This window comes from Apostichopus japonicus, chromosome 20 (genome assembly GCF_037975245.1).
Source record: "Apostichopus japonicus isolate 1M-3 chromosome 20, ASM3797524v1, whole genome shotgun sequence".
Lineage (NCBI taxonomy): Eukaryota > Metazoa > Echinodermata > Holothuroidea > Aspidochirotida > Stichopodidae > Apostichopus > Apostichopus japonicus.
Genome location: NC_092580.1, coordinates 7,900,460 through 7,913,715, shown reverse-complemented (window position 1 = coordinate 7,913,715; position 13,256 = coordinate 7,900,460). Strand labels below are relative to the sequence as shown.

General features: G+C 41.5%; 1 long non-coding RNA gene across 1 annotated transcript; it reads left to right on the top strand.

Annotated features, from left to right (window-relative positions):
* Positions 1–893: 893 nt before the first annotated feature.
* On the top strand, positions 894–12,081 carry LOC139962018 (uncharacterized). Its single transcript, XR_011791126.1, has 3 exons — positions 894–1,469; positions 10,912–10,971; positions 11,958–12,081. It is a non-coding gene; the product is annotated as an uncharacterized lncRNA (long non-coding RNA).
* The last annotated feature ends 1,175 nt before the right edge of the window (positions 12,082–13,256 follow it).

Genomic DNA, 13,256 nt, shown 5'->3' with positions numbered 1-13,256 from the left:
CATCCATCAATAGACAGATATAGATATATAGACAGATATAGTTAGTATATATATATATATATAGTTAGTATATATGTATATATATATATATATACATAGAGAGAGAGAGAGAGGTGGAGAGAGAGAGGGTTAGCACAATGCGTGCATTTGGTCTATTTGGGGTTTACAAAACCCCACATAGACCATTATTTGGTCTATGTGGGGTTCAGCACTGTGCATTTGGTCTATGTGGGGTTTGGCATTTCCGGGGCAATTGGCACTTGCGTGGTTCTATGACGTCACTCTCATTTATGCGCATGTGCATACACATTTCGTCAGTCACCGGCTTTTCAAAAAAGTTAACCAATACTCGATCGTGCAAATTGTCCAACTTAACGTAACGAATTCATCCACGAAAAGAATACAGTAAGTGTTGCAAACGATGTTATTGAATAATTAAGCCCATAGTTAAGGCTGATAAATTTTATGTAGGTTATATTTCAAGGAAACAGTACCTAAAAGTGAAGAAATATAGTGCCTAGGACCTATTCATACGATAAAGGCTATGCCTACTGAGTACTATATATAGGCTAATAATACTATTAGTACTACGCTAGTAGTAGTATCAGTACCTCCCAGATATAAAGGTACTGTATTCTTACCGATTCTCGTCACAGTCATGCAAGTTCCCTTTTTACTTATTCCTTCAGTTGTACTAACTTATAGGCCTAGGCTAATGTTACTTATTGGCCTATGTGGCGAGTATACCCCATTCGAAAATTCAGTGGCATAGGCCTTATTAACTTTGCATGGTTCTACTGTATGGCAAGACTAATGTACTACGTGCTGTAAAACTAGATCTTGGTATTGGGCCAAGTTCAATTTTACCAAATTAAAAGAGAAATGCTAGCAAAAGAAAACCATGTAGGGATACTCCTGGGGACTTATACATGATAAGATTTCATAGTTCCTTAACCATAGCCTAACTAAGGCCTGGCTAACCTCGGCCTAACTTAGGGCATATTGGCCTTGCTAGCCGATAGGTGAATGTGTTTCTAGAGTGATATAGAACCATTTTCTTTACTTCAAAAGTTGTAAGTGCTATACAACTACCATATAGGCTGGCCTACAGTAGCTACGGCCTAACCTAGAGGCCTAAGGAAGTATAAGGACACTTAATTTGTAGGCTTTGGGGCCTATAGCCAGTTCAGTAGTTGTACTGTACATGTACAGTATGTCACAATTGATATGAGCAATGCTTAATCTTACTGCCAATGACAATCTTGCAGTCTTGACAGTCTTGCAGTAATTAAGTAATGTAATTTGCCTAATTAGATGTCTAGCATCCTTGCTATTTGCAAACCTATTATTGTTCCTTGATAAGTCCATCATAGTTGGCAGTCATACTGTATTGTCATAGGTATTCTGCATTTATTTTTCAGCATCGTAAAGGTAGTACAGTCAGCAAAATGGCAGATCAAGCTTCCCAAGTGAGTAAAACTATCACATTGGCTCATGTGTGAAACTATACTAGGCATATCTGAAAAGGCGGGGGAGAGGGTTTGTTTCCAAGTTGATTTATTAATATGTCATGGCTTCCTCATCATATTGGTGTTGACAATTTGGGCTTGTTATTGTGTACGAACATGCAGTTTATTTTCAGCACAAGATAAGGACTTTAATAGTGTAGTACGCCAGTACTTTTCTGAATGTCAAAATATCTCCATTCTGGGACTGGTATTCATACTTTACATGAAATAAAGTCTTACTTGAAACATCAAGCAAACACCTGAAGAAAGGACTCATACTTGATAACAAAAGTTGATTATTTTCAAGCAATTTGTGAGCTGCTATTAGATGCAAATGACGTATGTTTAGCAGTAATCTTTATTGCTTACATGTAGTTGTTTTAGTCAATGACTGCCAGTGCAGTGGCATACAATTTTCACTTTTGGTATATATTCTAGAAACATACATCTATGTGTAGACATGTGGCAGTGATCATATCGTTCTCATTCAACCAAAGTGGATCATCTGTAATTCTGGAACTTTAACTGGAGGCTTCTTTGTTGGTTATTATGCTACTTATCTTCTGAGGCTTAGGCCTGAAGTTACACGGATGACTGCACTTAAAAAATTTAAGTATCAAGAGAAAGCAGGGCCTTTGTTGCTCATATTTGCATTATATGTTCTATGGCTTTCTATAGCACAACCATTGTATTAAGCTTCTCTAGCTGTTGCCTTCAGGAACAAACTTTGAACAAACTGCAATCTCATATCCATGCTACCTTCAGGTTATGATTGCAATTTGCAAGGAACATTTAGTTAGTCCAAACATTTGAACCAGGCTGTGTTCCAATAAATTACAACAGATTTTTTTTCTTAAAAAAGTGTATATAAATAGAAAATTTTTCTATAGCAAAAATTGAATGGTGTTAGAATAGATAGACTAACAATTTCCTGGTAGCTTAACTTGTTCTGTGGTGGCAAATTAAACTAAAAGCTGGGTGGGGCAGTTGAATTCCTAAAAGCAGCAAAGGCCAGAACTGTGCCATGTGGTGCATCAGTTTACACAACTGTTCAGAGAACTGCACTCTTAATTTTTGGACCATGCATTTAAGCATTGGAGAAATAGCAGTACTGGTCAGCCTTTTTTTAGCTCAAATAAAGGTCAACCTAGCTAGGCCCTGTACCTCTCCAAAGGCCCTGCAAGAATCTTGGATGGAAGGGATGGGATATTCTTCAAAAACATGCCAGTAGTACATCCAGTGGTGACACCAGCCTCAGTATCGGGGCAACTATGGGGCAAGTGTAATTTTGGGAACAGGGTCATAACATAACAATAATAAAAGGGAGGGATCTACAGTAAATACAGTATGTTGTAAATTTTGAAAAAAATGAAGTAAAATTATATACATAGACACAAACTGATTGCATCATTTGGCAATATTTCACACATCTCTATTATTTTATGAGATCTCATTTGTAGGAGGGGAGGGGGGACACCTGGGGGACAAGGACAAAATCTGGTTTGAAAATGCCCGCCCATTTCCCTTATATAGTTCTCCCACTGAGCACAGCAAAATCCTTTAGTTTTTTCTTTGTTAAGTGTCATTTCTTTTAGCAACAATGGAATATATCCTGGATCATATGTAGTGAGCTATTCAGAGGTTATTGTGTGTGATCATAATCACTATAAGGCTACAACATTGGGTCATACCATTCATGTGACACCCACATCAACTCATTACAGAAAGCTTTTGTTCTTATTTAGGTTATTTACTTCAAAAAGTAAGAAATTTTGGTAATTTTGTTACCGTGTAATTGCCCATCAATTTTTCCTAATTGTTCCTTGTCATCATTATTAATTAATGCATACAGTACTTTATACTTTGGAATCTGATAGTTGGCAACTCATATATTATCTGTAATCTCACTATGTGAGGAACAGTCAGTATTAATACAGTATTACCTACATTATCTGTACATAGTCACTTTAGCTTAAAATTATACCTCTGGGAGTACTTCTAATTAAGTGATATTGGTCAGTAGGCCAGTCAATCTATCACGATTTGGGGGTCAACCCACCACAAATTGCAACAGAAGGTTTCTCTTCGATTTCGGTATCAGCAAAGTCCCTAGAATAACATATAAAAAGTCTAGAAAAATCTATGCAGGCGAAAGGTGAAAATTCAAGATGGCCGCCAAAAATTCAAAATGGCGGATATGAAATTCTTATTTCCGCAATAATTTGACTGTTATTCATCCGTTTTGCATAATTTCGAATCGGAAATGGGGGTTTTCGACACAAGAGAAGACACTCATACCAGAATTGAAAACGTCAACTGTCATCTTTGTGAGTTGTGGGCCAATATGGCTCCCAGAATTTGAGTCAACTACCGATTTTTCGGGGTAGGGGAAAAATGTCTTGTTTATTCATATCTAGGAATTGTGATAACCCTCAATTGGATTCTGGGGATGGAATAGAGAACCGGGCTTCAATGCCCATGCATTGCCATCATGCATTGCCACTCTCCCTTCCCCTCCCCCCCCCCCCCATTCGATCATTTCGCGTTGGGGAGACACTCGAAAAATAGACCAGATCATGAGTCTGAATTCGATTGTCAGTTTGGAACCTATGGTTGGATTACTAGCCCAGCTGGATGAGTTAATCATTAAGGCTCCCCTCTCGGAGGCTATCATGGGCCCTCAGCTATGCCTCCAAGAAAAATCCCCCCCTCATTCCACATATACACAATCCCAGATCGGATTCAATAAAAAAAAATATATATAGGGGGATTATTTTGCTACCATACATAACACAGAGTTACCAAACTTTAGCAAGTGCTACTTCTGTTTGCTAGCTTCAACTTGCTTAATACATGTATGATCATCTTCTGAAGATGAACTGAAGATCTTGGAAACGCAGTCTCGGTTATTTCTTGAGTTACGTCGAGCCCACAGGGAATCGGTGAGTATGTACTAGCGACCTTTGCTATTCTATGACGATGCCTCAGGAGTTTGGGTGTTTGGGCTTCACGAGGAACAAGACAAAATGAAAAGGAGAATGAAATGAAATGATATAGCTAGGCCCCCTTACCATATATGAATACACTGGTACCAGTTCTGCGAAACAATGATAGGCTTATGCTGGGATGGGTTAAGATGTGGAGGCATCAGTTCGTCGAAGCCGAAACATGTGGCATCCAGTATGTGTTCCTAGGCTTACATTGTTGTGATGTACCCGGGTGATGGTAAATAATGGGAGGGGGCAGGGAGTTTTGCTCAGGCTAATCGGCTGATCAAATAAGTGAATTCTTTGGTAAATTACCTGTGGGGCCTTCCTGTGCTTACAAACTACAATGCAGTGATCATCCAGAGGAACTAGCGGTTGGGCACTCTCGGCGTGGGTCGAGGGGGGGGGGGGTAGTGCATTGGTTATGAACATACGCGAAGTGACTTTTGGAAAGTTGTTCAAAACCAGGGCGGGAGAAAAGACAACGTGCGTGAAGCCCGGGCAAATCATGTATTTCCGAATTCAACTTGGACATCAGGGTCATTCCGTGTCAAATCACCGGAGGCTGTTGCTCGACCGACTCAAAAAATTTAGCGAAATTCGTTGATTCTTGACGGATTTAAAATTCTTTGAAATTTCGCAAATCGGCAGTAAAATGATATAGTAATTTTTTTGTATTTTGTCAAGTTTGAGGTAATATTTCTCAGCAAATACATATCCCACCAGCTAACAATAATATTAATCTAATGAAACTATCCCATAGACTAGGTTTCTGTAGTATGAAGCTTCTCTGATGTTGTTTTGTGAAGTTATGGCTACCTAAAATGGCCAAAATTTGCGTTTTTTGACTATTACAACCACACATTTGGCCAAGTTTAGGAAATGATACCCTAAAAATGTCAATAGTGTGACATAGTCCAATTTTATGTATGAATAGGCTGTGTACATACTGTACCTGTGTACAGTAGCATTGTACAGTATATTAAGTACAGGTATTGTACAACTGTATTGTATAACGAAACACCCCACCTGCTAATGGCCATAGTTGACCCCTACTTTGCAAATATATTAAGCACGCAAAAATTAACAACAGTTCCAGGGGAACTTCTGAAACTGTGCCCTCCCTCTGTTTTGTCTTCCCTACAGGCTCAGCAAACGAAAGCATAATGGATGAGTGTAAAATCTGTAAAAAGGCTTTCCTTGGGGCAGAAGCGATAGTGACACTTCGGAAAAAAGGTTGCGAAGGAATAGCCAGAGCAAGCTTATCACGGGGGGATGACATCCACACAGAGCCAGGTCAACAAGTTCTCAAAGAATGTCGCAAAGTTTATTGCAACGAGAATGAAATAGCTGCTTCAAAGAGAAAGAGTGCTATTGACACTGGCACATCAGCAGGCGAGCAACGAATTTTGCGGTCTGCAAGGTCGCCATTTGTTTATAAAGAACATTGCTTATTTTGCGGCGGGCCAGACACATTCAACCACCGGAGACCAAAAGAGGGGCATAAGCTGGTGCGTGTCCAGACAGACCAGTTCCATAGTGAAATAACAACACTCTGTGACGAACGAGAAGATGTATGGTCACATGCGGTGAGAGGCAGACTGAATAACATCAATGACCCATTCTCTGCTGATGTAGTTTATCATCAGGTGTGTAGCGTGAACTTCAGAACGAACAAAAGAATACCACAACAGTTTCGCCAAGTGAATGATCCCCCACCAGCCAAGCGCGGTAGACCACAGAATGTTACGCAGATGGAAGCGTTCCTCAAAGTGGCGACATACCTGCAAGAAAATGATGATGAGCAAACAACCATACATGATCTCATTGACAAGATGCAGGAGTTTTTGGTCGACTCGTCGTGCATGCCGTACAATTTCACTTACATGAAAGATCAGCTGACACAACACTTCAGTGACTCGATTGTCGTAGCTGAAATCAACGGGAAGACTAATGTCGTCACCCTCAGGAATAATGCATCCAAAATTCTCCAAGACTTCTACTGTCAATCTAAAGGAAACAACACCGAAACTGACAAATTGAGAATAATACAAACAGCAGCAAAATTAATTAAAACAGACATCCAATCAGTCAGTCAGGCAACGGATGATTACCCGAGTTGTGAGGAGCTGTCGTCAATTGAAGAGAGTATAGCATATCTGCCAGAGTCACTGCGCATGTTGCTGGATGTCCTGTTTCCATCCAAAGGAGGACAACTCAAGTTAGCTTCACTGGGGCAGGCGATTATGCAGGCTACTCGTCCAAGAGTCTTATTAGCCCCTCTACAAGTTGGACTTGATGTACAGCTCCATCATCATTTTGCTTCGAGGTTCCTCATAGACACTCTGAGTAAACTTGGCTTTTGCAGCTCATATTCGGAAGTAGCTAAATTCGGACGAAATGCTGCAATTACCGATGGGACAGACATCCCTAACTTGACAGCAGGACATTTTGTGCAGTATGTCGCAGATAACGTTGACCATAACGTTAGAACCATAGATGGGATGGGTACCTTCCATGGCATGGGGATGATTGCTGCCATCACACCACAAATCAAGAGGAATCAACATATTCCAAGAGGTACAGTCAGCGCAGACGAGATATCAGCAGTCGGTACTGTAAACATAGTGCCCTTCATGCCAATGTTCGATGGACTCCGAACTCTCTGCTATGAAAAGCTGCAAATCATCGAGAAAGATGACCCAACATCACGGATCGACGATCTCTGGCAACTATCCTTCTCAGTGCGTTCTCCGAGGCCAGCATGGTCTGGGTTCATGCAAATGATACACAAAGGTGACCACCCTGGACAATCCTCCGTTGTCTTTCTGCCTATGATAGATATGGACCCGGGGAACATGTCTTGCGTGAGTTCGACCCTTCATTTCATTGGCCAGCATGCTCAACGGTATGGCGTGACACCCATCATAACATTCGACCAACCATTGTGGTGGAAGGCCTTGCAAGTGATCAGGAGCCAACCAGCAAACAGCCCGCTGCACTGCATTGTTTTGAGATTAGGAGGCTTTCATACCGAGATGAGCTTTATCGGCTGCATTGGACATCTGATGGCAGGATCAGGGCTGCAGGAGATGTTGGAAACAATCTATGCCAGTAACACTGTCAACCACATGCTCTCCGGGAAGGCAATTGAACGAGCAGTCCGAGGTCTGTTCCTGGTTGATTCAGCTCTCGATGGCATAATTGTCTCGGACGTATTCAGTGTCAAGACGCCCTGCATCGAAGCTAAGAGCAATAGGGCAAACAGAGGAGATTTTAGTGTTGCCGGGGACATACCAGTAGAGTGCAACATGGATCACACTGTACCAGAATCCACTTCCGAACCAGACGATGACTGCAAAGCAGATCTCGAAGCTGTGGGCATCTTGTTCGATGAGCTGTTGTCAGCGGGTAATACAACCTTCAGTCAAGTGCATGATTCAAAAGCCTTCACCAGGATTCACGGACAACTTGAGGCCAAGAAAAGGTCCATGAAGAACTCACGTACAGCCAGACTTTGGCTTCAGTTCATGGAGATGGTGCAAATCCTACGCAAGTTCCTCAAAGGTGAGCGATTAGGCATATGGGACCTCCACATTCAGGCCATGGTTGAGATGCTCCCCTACCTTGCTGCTTCAGGACATAACCTCTACACAAAATCTCTTTCTGTGTATTTGCAATACCTTGTCAAGCTCTCCGAGACAGCTCCAGATATCTTCCAACATTTCAGTGGAGGACTACACGTGGTACGCAGATCGGATCGTCTATGGGCTGGCTTCTCGGCTGATCTGGTCATCGAACAAGTTCTGATGCGCAGCATGAAAACAACGGGAGGGTTGACACGAGGCCGTGGGATGACGGAAACCCAGCGACTGATCTGGTTGATGGCACATCCTCATTGCTCCGAGGTTAACAATGCAATGCAGCAGCTGACCGGTATAAACTATACCACAAATGAGCAACATAAAGACACTACAAATGCCAGACAGGAAAGAGACATGGCAGATATCTGCGAGTTGGTCGAGTTCCTGGAAACACGGAATCCGTTTAGTGGTGCCCAGGGCTTGCGCAACATTGTTACTGGCATCAATGCAGACGGCAGGGTGAACGTAGACACAGTGAAGGATATAGGACAAGGCATTCTGGATTCCATGGTTGGGAAAAGTGTTCTGGAACACACTTTCAGGAAGAAGGATCAGGCGGTGACACTCAACACATCAGTCATCAAAATCAACCATGATACGGTGAACATCGATCCACAACTTCTATTCCAACGACTTGTCACGATGGGAACAAGGAACGATCAGCTGCAAGAGATTTTCAGGTTTGAGCTATGCAGCTATCCACCAGCATTGTTTGAAGGCAAACAAGTATTGAGGTCTGCTAACAAACCAGCACTTGCAGATGCTATCTGGAGTCTGATCCAAGACGATATGACTGAACCTGTTGGTCAAAGCCAGTACGTCCTGGATGGTGGATCCCTATTACATAGGATTCCTTGGCAGCGTGGCTCAACATATGATGGCATATGTGAGCGATACACCAACTATGTGACACGCAAGTATGGGAAGGCAGTCATTGTGTTCGATGGGTATGAGAATGATATGTCAACAAAAGACGGGGCTCATCAACGCCGAACAAGTGGACGAGAGGGACCGAAAGTAGATTTTAATGGGGCAATGCCTATGAAATCCAAGAAAGAGGAGTTCCTGTCCAACAAAGACAACAAACAGAGTTTCATCCGGCTACTGAGTATACATCTAGAGCAGATGGGATGTAAAACACACCATGCTGAAGGAGATGCTGATGTACTCATAGTACAGACGGCCATAGAGTCTGCAGGATGTCATCAAACTATCGTTGTAGGTGACGACACGGACCTCCTTGTACTCCTCTGTTTCCATACTACGGAGGATTCTTTAGATATCTTCTTCAGACCAGAAGGGAAGACTGGAACAAAGAAGCAGTCACGATGCTGGAACATCAAGCATGTTCAGAGAGTTTTGGGAGAAGAAGTCTGCCAGAATATTTTGTTCACACATGCCATCCTTGGTTGTGACACGACGTCTCGGTTGTTCGGCCTTGGAAAAGGACTGCTCTGAAGCAAATCCGTACTGACGTCTGCTTCAGAGCACAGGCTAAGGTATTCCTGGATGGAAGATCTACATTGGAAGATACGGCGAAGGCAGGCGAATCGGCTTTGGTGTCTCTGTATAAAGGCTCAGCAGGCGACACATTGGACAAACTGAGACTGGAACGCTTCCAACAGAAGGTAGCTACAAGTGCTAGTTGCGTTCGACCAGAGAACTTGCCTCCTACGTCATCTGCTGCGAAGTTCCACAGCCTCCGTGTATATCACCAAGTCCAAGTGTGGAAAGGAGTCACAACCCTCGATCCTCAGATCTTCGGATGGAAAGCAGTGGAAGGTAAATTGGTGCCTGTGCAATGCGACATGGAGGTTGCACCCAAAACACTTCTACAAATAGTGCGATGTAACTGCAAAATGGGATGCCAGAGTATGCGATGCTCCTGTCGACAAGCTGGACTGGACTGTTCAACATGCTGTGGAGAGTGCCGTGGTATCTGCACAAACATGTCTGAGGAGAACACAGATGGAATGGATGATATGTAATTCAAAGATCAATGAGAGGTAGGATACCAACCAAATGTCATGAGTGTGGCTGATATTCCGAATGTTCCCAGTAGTTATGGCAATGGAATTTTGCATGGACATAATGGGTCATGGGAAATGAGTCATTTTTGTTCTTTTTCTTGGATTTTCGGATTTGGCTTTGGCGGTGTTCAAAACAATGCGACTTGCTGTTCAACATTTTCAAAAAATAGACTTACCAGATCAAAAGATGTGGTGAAATTGAATGTTGTATTCAACTTGTTTTTTTTTTCGCGGCCATTTTGGAGTTTGGTACAGGTAGATAAAGACCGATCGATTCGAAATGCATTTCATTGGCTTTGGCGATGTTGAAAACCATGATTTTCAGTTCAAAACATGCAAAAAGCACTTACCAGAAGGGAAGATATGAAAATGAGAGTCTGTGATTGGCCATTTTGGATGTTTGTACAGGAATGTACCGTCCAATCGATTCGACATGTGTTCCATTGGCTTTGGCGCTGCTGAAAACCATGAAATACTGACCAAAACCGGCAAAAATCACTTACCAGATGGGTAGATATCATGAAAATGAGAGTCTGTGGTCGGCCATTTTGGAATTTTGGCGGCCATCTTGAAATTTTGCCTTTCGCCTGCGTAGATTTTTCTAGACTTTTAATATGTTATTTTAGACACATATCCGATAACAAAACTGAAGAAAAACCTTCTGTTGCAATTTGTGGTGGGTCAATCAGTATATTGACTGGCCTACAGTACATGTATCACATTCTTCTCCTTTCATCCTTAGGTCCTTTATGCAATATTGAGAGGAGAACAGTATGAAGATGAAGAAGATGTTCCCAATCAGGTAAAGCAAAGTTATAAACTAAGTGCTGTAGAATGCCTACCAATTAGTAATCCTGCTCATTTTATGTAGCGCATGTTTCTGAACAGGACTTTGGTCTTAAAATTTAAACTGTAGCCTCTGAATGGAAAAATGGGAGCTAATTTAAAATTTGCGACCTTGACAGCTGTTATTTTAAGTTGTATGTTTTATGATTTTTTTTTTAAGTACAAGTACAATAATTGTTACTGGCTGGCAATGTGCGTTATCATCAAGTGGGGTCACCTACTGCACAATGACCAATGATAGATTGTTGACTGAAAAATTGGAAACCAGTAGTACTACTGACAAACTGAGCATGGATCACTTATGAACATACAAACTACATGCACGTCATTGGATTCACATTTGAAATGACTTGTATACAGATAGTTGTCACCTGTGTTCATCTGCACTCTGTGGGGTAAATGTGGGAGGCTTTTATTTTGATGAGATGTGTGGGAATTGTGTATCGATCAAGGATGAATATGTGTGATGGACATGTGATTTGAATTATTTATTTAACAGTGCTGTCACTGTACTGTACTATATATTTGGAAAATATGTGTGAAAGCACAATATTATGGTCATTATTTTGAGAAGTCACCATGTTTCAAAGATATGAAAAAGATATGTGGTATTATGAAAATAATATCATACTTAAGGGATCATGTACCCTTTCTTTATTAGTGTTCTAAATATCACCACCTTTCCCTATGATATTCATTGGAGACTTAATGAAATGGCAAATATGTAGGAAACTATAGCAAAGCACTCAAACCTACCAAAATTTATAGTTAGAACATTTTTAATTAATTCCATTAAATATGGTACACTCTACAGTGCATGGTTAGTGTTCTTATTTGTGATCACCTTCATTAAAAGTGTTTTCAGTCATATTTGATGGTTTGCATGCAGTAATATTTTGGCCAATATTATATAATTATGACACATTATTGAATCTATTTTAGCCTGCAATGAGTCCAACAGCGGAGACTAACAATGAAGATATTGATGAGGAGATTGAGGAAGATGAGGATGACACCATTTTTGATATTGAGGAAAAAGCAGTGATGATGATGAGGAGGGGGAGGAAGAGGAAGATGAGGATGAGGATGACAACGTAGACAAGCCTTCTACATCAGAAATGAAATCAGCGGTATGTTGTCATTACTTCGAGAGGGAGTTATTGTAAGTTCAGCTAGTGCTCGGTGCTAAATGTAGCAATGGTGTCAATATCACATTTCCCTTCGTCTTGCTTATTTTTTTCACACCATATGCAACAAGTATAACACCGAATCGCTATATAAGGTGCTTTGCACTAGATCTGGATAAAATCTCGACGTCGGGATCTGATCCTGACGTCAGCCCAGGCGTCCTTGTATAGGGTAGCTACTACCGGTGAAAAACAACTATTTTGACGGGGCCTCCAAAACATATAGACTATACCCCCTTCCCGATAATTAATGCTACCGTATGAGTTGTCTACAAGGAGCTACAACTCTCGTCTCCCACATAACAAATATTCAGTCCTGTCACATACCCTCAGTGGAAAGGAAGGGGTACCAAAAATAGGTACTTTTTTAACTTTTCAAGACAAAAACACCTATTTTTGGCGCAAATATAAATCATATAGACAAAGAACCTTTTCTGGTCAGAAATAACACGAAATTGATGTATAACAAAGACCAGGGTGTCTTCTACTCCACGTCTAATTTTAATGTTGATGGGTTTTTCAGATAGGACAAGAGAGGGGGCTGAAAAGAGGGGGTTTTCCAAATTTTGCACTTATAAAGAACACGTATTTGTATCTTGTACTCTGGGACCACGTATCTCCCGAACAGAAGCAGATATGGACCTGGGAGTTGTAGATTTGGGCTCCTGAGCATCGATTACCCCCTGTTACGTCATTTGGGCGAAATCGATTTTGGGTCAATTTTGGCCAAAACTGCAACTTATGGTTTTTTTTAAAACTGCAACTTATGGTTTTTTTTAGGTGAAAAAACTTTTTGTCGCAAAGGCGATAAATGTGTATCTCTTCTGGTATTTCGTGACACGCTGATTACAAATCTGAAGTCTACTTTGGAATTGGGTGTTGTGTTTGGGTGTGGGGGGCGAAAAACCATTGGGGGGGCCCCGAATGGGGGTGTTTCAAAAAACAAACAAATCACACCTCATCTGGTACGCATTGGGTTGCTGATTATGAATCTGAGATTATTTTGGCGGTTCGGAGGTGTGGGGAGTGGTGGGGGCTTTTTATGCCTTCCCGG